Source organism: Pan troglodytes, chromosome 17, assembly GCF_028858775.2.
Source record: "Pan troglodytes isolate AG18354 chromosome 17, NHGRI_mPanTro3-v2.0_pri, whole genome shotgun sequence".
NCBI lineage: Eukaryota > Metazoa > Chordata > Mammalia > Primates > Hominidae > Pan > Pan troglodytes.
In genome coordinates, this window is record NC_072415.2 from 48,079,401 (window position 1) to 48,091,523 (window position 12,123).

Here is a 12,123-nt window from a genome sequence, read left to right on the forward strand (position 1 = left end):
ATTATTTTGCTGCCCTTCTGCTTTCTGTGAAATTATAGGGTGCTTTCTTTTGTGTGCAACAATGGAGCTCAGCTCCCACACTAGGGGTCCTGAACAGATTCCATATCAACCTCCTGAGCTTTAGTATTAATGTAATTATCAGCTGAAGATATCAATTCAGGCACTCACGTTGTCACTATATTGGTTCATCTTCATGCCAGAAAAAGCAGGAATGGAGTTCTAAAGTCTGGTCTGGATTTATAATGGGTGTGTTGCATGTATATAATCATATATATTTATGCATGTATACATTATATAGATACATATATGTATACACCATATACATCTATGTATAGATAATCTCTTGCTAATTTGAGTAACATCTTGAGTAAATAAGAGCAATATTTGTAGAAATGCATGGTGACAGATCAGCCATGAATCTGAATTGGGGGCTGATAAATTCTCACTACCTTCATCTACCTGACAAAAAGACCTGCTAAACAGCTGGTGAAAATTCAGTCAGATACCTGCAAATAGCAAGCATCCTATGTGAAAAATGAAGAAGTTTGGTGAACATCTTGGACTGGAATTACACAGAATGGAAAATAAAGGAGAAGTTTCCTCTCCTCCTTAAATGAAATCATGCCATATTTAGTTGCTGTCACCATTTTATGTCAATTCAAACCACTCTAATTTTCTTTCCATTCCCAGTCTACCAAAAATACAATCCCCAATTTTCCCTGATCCTGTTGTTTTCATTAATTCCTCTCCGAGGGACTTACCTAATGCACAAGATTAATGTGTTTCTGACTAGAGAATAGCAGTCTCCAACATGGAGTATAGGCAGCCAAGACACATGATAATCCATTGAGCAGTGTGAGAAACCTATGAAAATTTCATTGACCATTTCCACCTTATTCTTTTTTGTTTCCATATTTGAAAATGTTTTTTAATGTTTATGACATTTTAATACTACTCTATACAGTATCATCATAATCAACAAATATATAGATTTTGTATTATATTATATGTAATATAAAAAGTAGATACATAATTTAAACAGAATATATTAGGTTATAATGTATAATATTATAAACATTATGAATACATGTAGCTTACTATTTTTTCATACCAGAGATGTGCAATTCAAAAAATTTGAAGAACAATGTTCTCGAGCATGTCTTCTCAAACTTTAATATGTACACATACCATCTTTTTTTTAAATGCATATTGAAGATTGTAAGTGCATATTGAGATTCAATAGTTCTGGGATGGGGTTAGAGCATTTGCATTTCTAACAAATTCCCAGGTGCTGGTGCTGCTGCTGGTCCTTGGATTACACCTGGACTTGCAAGGCATAAGTAAGATTTAATGGCCTGCTATCAGCAGAGGGAAACTCCAGGAGAGCTACCAAGCTGACATCTGTTGTAGTCTGTGCTCACACTGCTATAAAGATACTACCCAAGACTGGGTAATTTATAAAATAAAGTGGTTTGATTGACTCACAGTTCCACATGGCTGGGGAGGCCTCAGGAAACATATAACCATTGGGGAAGGAAAAGCGGAAACAAGGACCTTCTTCACATGGCAGCAGAAGAGAGAAGAGTGAAGGAGGAACTTGCCAAACACTAATAAAACCATCAGCACTTGTGAGAACTCACTATCAAGAGAACCGCATGGGGGAAACCATCCCCACGATCCAATCACCTCCCACCAGGTTCCTCCCTCAACACCTGGGAATTACAATTCAAGATGATATTTGGGTGGGGACACAAAGCCTAAACATACCATCTGTCAACAGCCAACATTCCCAGCAGATGGAGAAATGAATGTCTTTGTCCTAAAGGGTAAGGATCTGAGCATCACACTGCAACAATTTATCTTAACTAGCCCCTTGTTACTTTTGAATATACTTTGTAAAATAAGCTTCTCCAGGATTCTGATGGACCTCCTTTCCTGTGGAAACAAAGTTTACTAGGATGAACTAGAGTTGCCATTACTGCTGGTCTTACAACTGCAACTCATGCTCAGCAAAATTGAGCCAAGTGGCACCAAGAAGTATCCAAGTGAGTGACCTGGGTATGAAACATATTCTCTGCCTGCCTTATGTAACAGCACTCCAACCTGTTCCTGATGATCAGAGTCAATTACCCCATCTTTCCATCCCTGCTGGTTTGATGGAACAAAAAAGCTGAAGTAAAGGGATGGGAGCTATAGCTTAGAGTTTCATGGGTTTCATGTTTTCTCAACTGTTAGAAGCCTTCCCCTGATGAGAACCAGCAACTTTAATTTTTCAGGGCCCGGAAGCTTAGGAATGGGAAGCACAAATTTCCCAAGTGAGTCGCTAAAACTGATAGAAAGTGGGGTCTCTCCTGGATCTGTCTTTTGGATCCCATATCCAAGACTCTACCTACTGGGATCCTTGAGATGTCCTAGAAAGTGCACATCTTCCTCACAGGGTGTCATCACTAAGTTGGAACCCCCGTTACAGCTTCAACAGGTTATTCCCTTACTTTACCAGGCTGGCATATGGTGGGTGACATGAAATATGGAAAGACCAATAGGTCCCATCCCTGGGCATATGTTTGCTGCCGTGTCTCCCTTGTTGTAAAGAGGGTCCCTTGGTCTAGTAGAGTGTTATACAGAATATGATCCCATGTTGTAGTAAAACTATCTAAGCCCTAAGATATAAGTGTTAGATAAGGTCTACTAGGCGAGAAAAGCAAATCCATACCTAAATGCCGTTCAATTTTACTATTCCAGAGACCACTCTTGTGGGAGCTCAAAGGATGCAGTATCGGGAAGATAATAAAGTTAACTTTGATGTAGACACAACAAAGGCATTAGGACAATTCTATGAGATGTCGTGACATGAAATGGCCTTTCAGAATTCTCCCACATTGAGACAAGGAAGCCAGGGCTTTATAGACATATGTGGACAAGTCATTTGATATAAGATGCTCTTTGGAAGGGGTAAAAGTGGCTCTTTTCAGGTCATGGCAATTCTTACAGAGAAATTCATCTGTCTGCTGCAAATATTCCGGAATCCTATTGCTCCTTAAAGAGGGTAACAGAATCTGAGCCTCACAGCACTGTATCATAGCATCCAATACAAGATATATACATTGTAGGGGCCACAAGAATTTTCCCTCTCCTCTGAAGAACCTCCTCTGAAGGTTTGAGTCTGTTAAACAATAGACAGATTAACAAGAAAGAAGGAATACAAATTTATTGATGTCCAGAAGCACAGGAATCACATAAAATATGAAATATAGGCTGGGCATGGTGGCTCATGCCTGTAATCCTCACACTTTGGGAGGCCAAGGCTGGTGGATCACTTGAGGCCAGGAGTGCAAGACTAGCCTGGCCAATGTGGTGAAATCCTGTCTCTACTAAAAATACAAAAATGAGCCAGGCATGGTGGTACACACTTGTAATCCTAGCTACTCAGGAGGCTGAGGAAAGAATCGCTTGAATCCAGGAGGCAGATGTTGCACTGAGCTGAGATTGTGCCACTGTGCTCCAGCCTGGGTGACAGAATGAGACTCTGTTTCAAAAAAATAAAAATAAATAAATAAAAAGAAAAGAAAAGAAATACCAAGTAAGGCTGGACTGTTGAAACTTATATACCCTATTTATAGAGGAAAGGAAAATAGAGATGCATGTGGGCAATTGTGCAATTGTGAGGGGTAGTAAATGAATGTAAGGGGAAATTAAGGGGCCCTGGAGACTGATGAGCTTGTAAATGATTCTCTTTGGAATTTGAATGAGCCTGAGAAACAGACAATATCTTGTGACAGAGTCCATCCAAATGTGGTTACATTCCTCAGTCTTCCTTTTTGCCATAGATAAGGAAATTTCAAGGAGAGAATGAAAGGCAATTTTGTTCCTTTTGATGAAGATTCAGATAAGAGAATTTCAGAAAGAGTTCTACCCTGCATTTGAGGGGAGATACAGGAGAAGGTCAGTAAGTTCTTGGTTCTGAGGATGCTTCCAAGGCCTTTTAATTTCCTTTAATTCCAAAGTGCTCAGTATGCCAAAGCACTGTACTTTTGGGGTATTGTTCTCTGTGGCCCAACAGATATAACTGCTCTCTCTACTCTTAGAAGTAAATTATGATCGGCCAGATGTGGTGGTTCATACCTGTAATCCCAGCACTTGGGAAGGCCAAGGCGGGCAGATCACCTGAAGTCAGGAGATTGAGACCAGCCTGGACAACATATTGAAACCCCATCTCTATTAAAAATACAAAAATTAGCCAGGCATGGTTGCGTGGGCCTGTAGTTGCAGCTACTAGGGAGGACTGAGGCAGGAGAATCACTTGAACCCAGGAGGCAGAGGTCACAGTGAGCCAAGATCACACCACTGCCTTCCAGCCTGGGCGACAGAGTGAGACTCCATCTCAAAAAAAAAAAAAAAAAAAAAGTGAATTATGATCAGTTTCTTTTCAATGGAGTCAATGGAGACACAATTTTTCAGCTAAAGTTGTCAGATACCGTGTCATACAGGATATAAGAGTAGAAAGTAAAACAGCGTTAGATTCTTGCAAGTAGAGAACTCCAAAACAGAGATCAAGAAAATTAAGAGGACAAAATGTGAAAATGGTGAAATTTTGTAAGCCAAAAATAAAATTCTAAGCCTCCTAACCAACTGAAGGGACCCACTCTGGGCCAAGAGAAACCTGAAAAACTTAATTCCCACCCATAATGGGAATTGAGGTCACCAAGCCTCTCTATATACACCCCCTCCCCTTTGGAGTTTAGGCACAACTTCCCTGCATTAACATTAGAATAGAGATCATAAGACTGACAAATCAGACTCCTAGCAATAAGATACCAAATTCCAACTCGAGTCTGGTATAGCAACACATGACAGCAGACCCTGTAGGAAATAAAAGTATTTTACCCCCAAATATATTTTTTGACATATTTTGAAATGGCCCTGAAAAGCCATTTTCATTGGGGAACTTTTATATCTGTAGAGAATCTCCATTAATGCAGCTAGGTCTTCCCCAGATCTAAGAGAGATTAACTAATTAACTAAGAGAGATTAACTAAGAGTCTGAACCCTTTTAAGATAGAAAAAATATATTTATCGTCTATTTTGTCTGAAGCCTGTGACCTGGAGGCTTCATCTACACGACAAAACCATTGTCGGCGGGGCGTGGTGGCTCACACCTGTAATCCTAGCACTTTGGGAGGCTGAGGTGGGCAGATCATGAGGTCAGGAGATCAAAACTATCCTGGCTAACAGGGTGAAACCCCATCTCTACTAAAAATACAAAAAATTAGCCAGGTGTGGTGGTGGGCGCCTGTGGTCCCAGCTACTCAGGAGGCTGAGGCAGGAGAATGGCTTGAACCCAGGAGGCGGAGGTTGCAGTGAGCCAAGATTGCGCCACTGCACTCCAGCTTGGGTGACAGAGTGAGACTGTCAAAAAAAAAAAGAAAGCAAGAAAGAAAGAGAAAGAAAGAAAGAAAGAAAGAAAGAAAAAAAGAAAGAAAGAAAGAAAGAAGAAAGAACGTTGGCTTCCACAATCCCCCTTTGATGGTTAATATTGAGTGTCAACTTGATTGGATTGAAGGATGCAAAGTATTGTTTCTGGGTGTGTCTTTGAGGGTGGACTGGGAGATCCAGACCCACCCTCAAGCTGGGTGGGCACCATCATCAGCTGCCAACACAGCTAGTATACTAGCAAGTAGAGGAACATGGAAGAACTAAAATTGCTGAGTCTTCCAGCCTCCATCTTTCTCCGATGCTGGATGCTTCCTGCCCTTGAACATTGGATTCCAAGTTCTTCAGCTTTTGGACTCTTGGAGTTACACCAGTGATTTCCTAGGGGCTCTCGGACCTTTGAACATTTACTGAAGGCTGCACTGTCATCTTCCCTACTTTTGAAGTTTTTGGACTTGGACTGGCTTTCTGGCTCCTCAGCTTGCAGATGGCCTCCTGTGGGACCTTCACCTTGTGATCATGTGAGTCAATTCTAATAAAACTCCCTTCATATATTCATCTATTATATTAGCTGTGTCCCTTTAGAGAACCCTAATACACTCCCTTATCTTAATGCAAGCATTTCTTTGTACTGACTTTAAGTCTTTAGACAAAGCTTAACTCTTTCATCAGATTGCCAGTCAGAAAAACTTTGAAACCACCTATGACCTGTGAGTCCCCGCTTTGTGATGTCCCACCTTTCCAAGCCAAATCCACATACATTTTCCATGGTATTGATTTATATCTTTGCATGTAACTTCTGTCAACCTAAAATGTATAAAACCAAACTGTAATGCAACTGCCTCGGGCTCACTTTCTTAGGACCTCCTGAGACTGTTCCCTAGGTCATGGTCACTCATATCGGCACGAATAAACCTCTTTAAATATTTCATAAAGTTTGGCTTTCTTGTCAACAACATCATTAACTTTTTCCCAACTTAATACCTGGATGGTCTTTCTTCTTCCAGATTCCTCTGTGGATCATCTATGTGTATGCACTGATAGTCCTGGGCTGGGTAGTGTGCATTTATCAGTGGGCAGAGAGCACTGTATAACACTATGAAAAGTGGCTAAGAGATAGTGACCCATTGTTATACAATCTAACATGTATAGTCTAGTGTTACAGATTGGACCTTGGTTAAAAAGAAAAATAAAACAAAACAAGAACTAATGCAAATGTGTTGTATCAAGGTAAAGGCATTAGAATATATGGTGCTTAGTAATATTGCATGTAATCCAGTTCTTTTGCCCAGTCTGGCCGGTCTCTCAAAGGCTATCAATGAATCTTCGTTAAGACATTCACTAATTATGTTGTGACCCCTTCCTAAGAATTTCTGCAAAACTAAAAGCATTTCTATTTTACCTTTCTACAACTCTTTACTATACATTCACACATTACCTCATAACAATTCCATGTGGTAGATATTATCCTTGTTTTTTATGACATATAGAGTAAGGAGTTATATACACAAAAGTGACATTCCATGTTTGCCTTTAACCCACAGTGTGACCTTGTTTACATGGTATAGCCTCTCTGAGTCTTAGTTTTCTCACCCACAATGCGGCAAAAAATAGGAGTCAAATAATGACAATAAAGATTTAAGAACAATAAAGTTTATTCTATAATTTGTACTTCATAATTTGCTATTATTTAATATTGTATTATTATTTAGTTTATCTAATATGTTATTTAATATAATTTGTCCTTAATAGTTAATTATTTAATACCATTTTTAGCTTTAAAGTATTTTTATATACCAGGAGGTCAAATATACAAAACTGTTAAAATTGTGTGTCAACTGAAAATAAATGAATCTAGCATAATTATGTGAATTAAATGCATGAGTATTTCTAAGCACATTTTATTATAATTATTTTGGATGTTCATACATGTTATTTTTACCCCTTTCTTCACTTTTTTTATATTTCAAGAAGCTGAAGTTTTCAGAAAGCTGAGTACCAGATAAGTGAGCCCTTTCCCTGACTTATTCTCAGCACTGTCACTGTGTAAAAGACATTTAACATTTCATGTTTCAATTTCTTTATCCACAAACCGGAGGCCATCATCCTGACCTGCATCATCAAAAAGCAATTTCTATTAGCAAATTAATGACTGTTGAGGCAGCTATCAATGCTGAGTATCGTTCATATTAGATTGGGCTTCAATTGCCAAACAGAAAGTGAACCATTCCAGGAAGCCCCTTCGGGAACAAGAGTTTAAGCTTTTTCTCTTTCTGGCCGTGAAGGAAAAGTACTGGTCAAAGAGAAGAGGGAAAGGCAAGGGGGAGGAGAAGGGCAGGGAAGAGAGGAGATAAAACAGTTCAAGGTTGTATTTCCTTGACTTCATTCCTGCAATGTCGGCCTTACCCTTTATGACAAGGTCTGGGGAAGATGTAGTTTATGATGTGCTTCAAGTGTGATAAAGAAGCTGAGAGGTGAGCCTGGGAAGGGTTAGGTGTCCTTGAGGACCGGATGGGCTTGAGTACTCTGTGAGGATGGATGTTATTAAATTGAATTATTATTATTAGCACTTAGACAATGTGAAGAGGAAAAGGAGGAGAAAGGAAAGAGAGCTAAATTAAAACTCCATATGGGTCACGTCGTGAGAGAATTCTGAGAGCTGCAGCTGACCTGTAAATATGGCACGGACTACTAAGTGAGGGGCTGGTTATTCAGTAGGCTCTCCTTAATTCTACAAAGAATGGGTTTTACTGGGAGTTTAATTCTGAAAGTATGGAAGCAAGCCTGTGCCTGTTCTATGGTTTCACTGAGAAATGAAGATATAACTCAATAGGATTTATAGAGTCTGCTCTTTGAATAACCTCTGCTCCAGTCAAAACGGATTCTTCTCCTCTGGTACCCCTGTATTTGCCCATGTTAATCCACCTTTCAGAGCACCTTCATGCTTTTCTAATCTGAGTCATATTCTCCCCACCTTTCATAGGCCAGCTTTGAAATTGCAGTCATCATTTTTATTCGTGGTAGTTAACATTTATGAAGCACTTACCATGTGCCAGGCACTGTGTTGAGTGCTTAGCATTTATTACCTTATTTTATCTTCACATGTGCACTATGAGGAAGATTTCATTGACCCTATTTCACATTTGAGGATCTTATTTTAGAAAGGTATATAGTTTGACCCCAGGGCTCACAACAAGTGTCAGAAATGGGTCTTAATTCTGATTCTTTCTGACTTTGTAATTCTAAATTCTACTGGACTCCTTAAAGCATAAGCAGATAACCCAAATTCATACTGACTTGTAAATCCTGTCAGATGCTCTTCATTTCTGTTGATTCTCCTAAGAACACAAATCAAAGAAATGGAATAAATTGTGAGAGATTACTGGAAAATTCCATGTTCTGAGGAAGAAACAGAATTTGGGATGGGGTGATGCTTTCAAGTCCTTCTCCAGTGGTCAACAAAGCAAATGGGATTTTGGCATTGGTGGATGAGTTCTATGAAGGAGAAATAAAGGGAAAACACTTATTTTGGAGGTAGTGAAGTTACTACTCTGAATGGAATTATTATCCTGAGGACTATCTTGTTGCTGATTTTGATAAACACAGAAACAATAATTAAAGTACCAATAGAAGACAACTTGAGTCAAAGAAAGTGGTATATAGTATAGAGGAGGAAATGCTGGAAAACTGGCCTGTAAAAACATGAGACAATTTACTTATATCACATCTTTCAGGTCCTGTGGGGCATGTACTGACGCATATATTTCTATTATTATATTATTTGATCTATTAGCAGTTCTTATATATAGCTGTTTAATCCATCAACTATTGAAAGATTATCTCCTAGTGAAATTCTTGTTTACTTTCCCTTTTAAGTTCCACAATGGAAACATGTTCTCTTCCCATTTAGGGTTTTCTTTTATTTCATTAACCACTATCTCCTCACTTCTCCAATCTCTATATCTGTAAAGGTTGGTGTGCGCCATGATTGCTATTTATTTTCTCTGGGTGACTTGGGTCACCTTACCTATTCTCCTTGCTTTGCTTGCATTTGTGAAAGAGTCTGCAAAATATCATCTCTATCCTGGCCTGTTTCTAGACATTTCAGACTAGAATGTATACTGATATTTGAAAGTTCTACATGATTGTCTAAAACCCATCCAAAACTCTAACTGGGTAAAATAGAAAAAAAGGTAATTCCTAATTTTTCATTGAAAAATTATTCCCCCAATCACTCTTCTCCATCTCTGTAAAAAATACCACCATCCAGTTTGTTGTACACATCTAGAATGTAGGTGTTATCCTTGTTTCCTTTCTTTTACCCAACTCACCATGCTCCTTCCTTTAACAAGCATCATCAATTTTTCCTCTAAAACATTTCTCAATTTGGTTCACTACTCTAAATCTCCACTATTACTCAATTCAAGGATAAACAATCTATTTCCTGGACTCTAACCATAAACATCTACTTGTTTCCTGATTATCTATGTGTCCAAGTCACCCTCCAAAAGGCCAGCAGATAGGATTCTTAAAAGAATAAACCAGATCATGCCACTAATGTGCTCAAATCACTCATAAGATTGGTTTCCCAATAGCATGTGTAGAAATCTTCAAACCTCTGACCTCGGCCCACAAGGCTCTATGTGTGCTGACCATCATCTCTAACTACTCTTCCTAATCCATTACGACTCAGTCACAATCATCCTTTTTCTTTTGCATGCACAACCCAAGCTCATTTTCGCCTTAGGCCTTTCTCATGTCTGTCTTCTCTGCCTGGAATGCTCTTCTCCATGATCTTTACAGAGTTTTCTATGGCCTGTTATTTCACTGCATCTGAAGTGTCACCTTATAGGCAATCTAACGTAGCTTCCTAGTCACTATGATATCACCCTTTTATCTGAAGAGCACATTATCTTCACTTGTCCTTTTCACATTTATTTGTTCTTATCTCTTTCCTTCTATCTAGAATGCCAATTTATAAAAACAAGTGTTCATTTTTATATTCCTAGAAATTAGACAATGTCTATCACATAGCAGATACTTGGTAGATTTCGTTGAAAGGAAGAAAAAAAATCAAAATAAATGAACAAAAAAGAAACAAGAGAGTGATCCTCTAAACTGATGAACTGAGTACTTATTATCCAAAGAATGAGCTTGAAATTCGACATAAGAATGTAAATGCAATATTGGAAGTGTTACCGAAATTTAGTGAGGCCAGGTGGATGATTAGAAGATGACAATTAAGATTATGCCTTAAAAAAAGCATTTAAAATAAAGGACATGAGGAAATGGCACTGTAATCAAAATAATATTATATGCCTGAACAGATATCCCCAAACTTATCTGAGGTACAGTGTAAACCACTTTGGTGATTGAGTACAAAAGAAAAACAAAAGTGATATCACTGTGAGATGATACTATACAGAAAATCACTATGAACTATATATGGCTATAGTTTTTCTAATATAGATCACAAAAATGGTACACAAAGAAGTTAAAGTGTAGAGGTGGGAGGCAGAGGACTTTTCAAATACAGTCTTTGCAATTATTTATGTAAGCGACCTGAGTATTATACTGGACCTTTTTTTTTTCTCCAGTATAAAATTCAAATCAAGTCAGTCATTTTGTCCTATATGTAACCTAAATAAAACTGAGCTGCCTAAATGGTCTGGTCTCATCACAGCTATTCACTGAAAAAAATTAGTCAACTTTAATTTTTACTAAAATTTCTCAAATTAGTCAACTTTATTTTTACTAAAATTTCTCAAAACCATGCAAAAATGTAAGAAAACATAAAAACACTTGATGAAGTGTTTTTTGCTTGTCCTGTGTGTATGCATGAGAGATAGAGAGAGAAGGGAAAAAGGGACAGGAGGTGAGAGAAAGGAAGACAGAAATTTCTAAGAATGTGTGTGTGTGTGTGTGTGTTTAACACATGGTACTTAGACTCAAAAGTCTTTTACTTCTCTTTAACCTCTTTTTTCTTTATTCAACCCATGTTAACTATTTATTGCACAATTACATTCATTTTCATTTGTTTTCTTCCAGCAGTAGCTCTTTAGTCTATGCAATGGAAAAAAATTAAACAGATCTAAGGTCTTCTCAGTTCTCTTTCTTACTTACATGTCAATAAAAGCTATCCTTTCTTTCACCACTGTAACCCTACAATCTAAATATAAACAGTATGTATTGCTACCGTGCTATCTACATTTTAGTATCATTTCTTCTTTGGCCTCCTACAATTGCTTTGCATTTGGTCTCCTTTATATCTCTCTTTGCACAGTAACTCATGCAGTATTTTAAACATAAATCTATTCAAGACACTCCCTTGCTTAAGATCTTTAACTTCTGATTGCTATGAAATTCTAAGTTTCTTCACATAGGCTGAATAGCCTTGCATGATGTGACACCTTCCTAATTTTTTAACTTGGTCTTCTGCCTTAATCTACAACCCAAACTTAGCATACAAGTTCATGAGCCTTCCATCAATCCTAGAGCATTCTATGCTTTCTCCTGATTCTGTACTTTCTTGTATCTATTCTTTTTCCACTATAATGCTCCCTTTCTCTTCTCTCAGCGAACTCTACTTATCCATCAGCTGGATCAGCTAACATATCCCTCAGATAAGCTTAAGTCTTCCTATTAAATATACTGAAAACATTATCTTTCCCTCAGTCCTCTTACAACAATTGT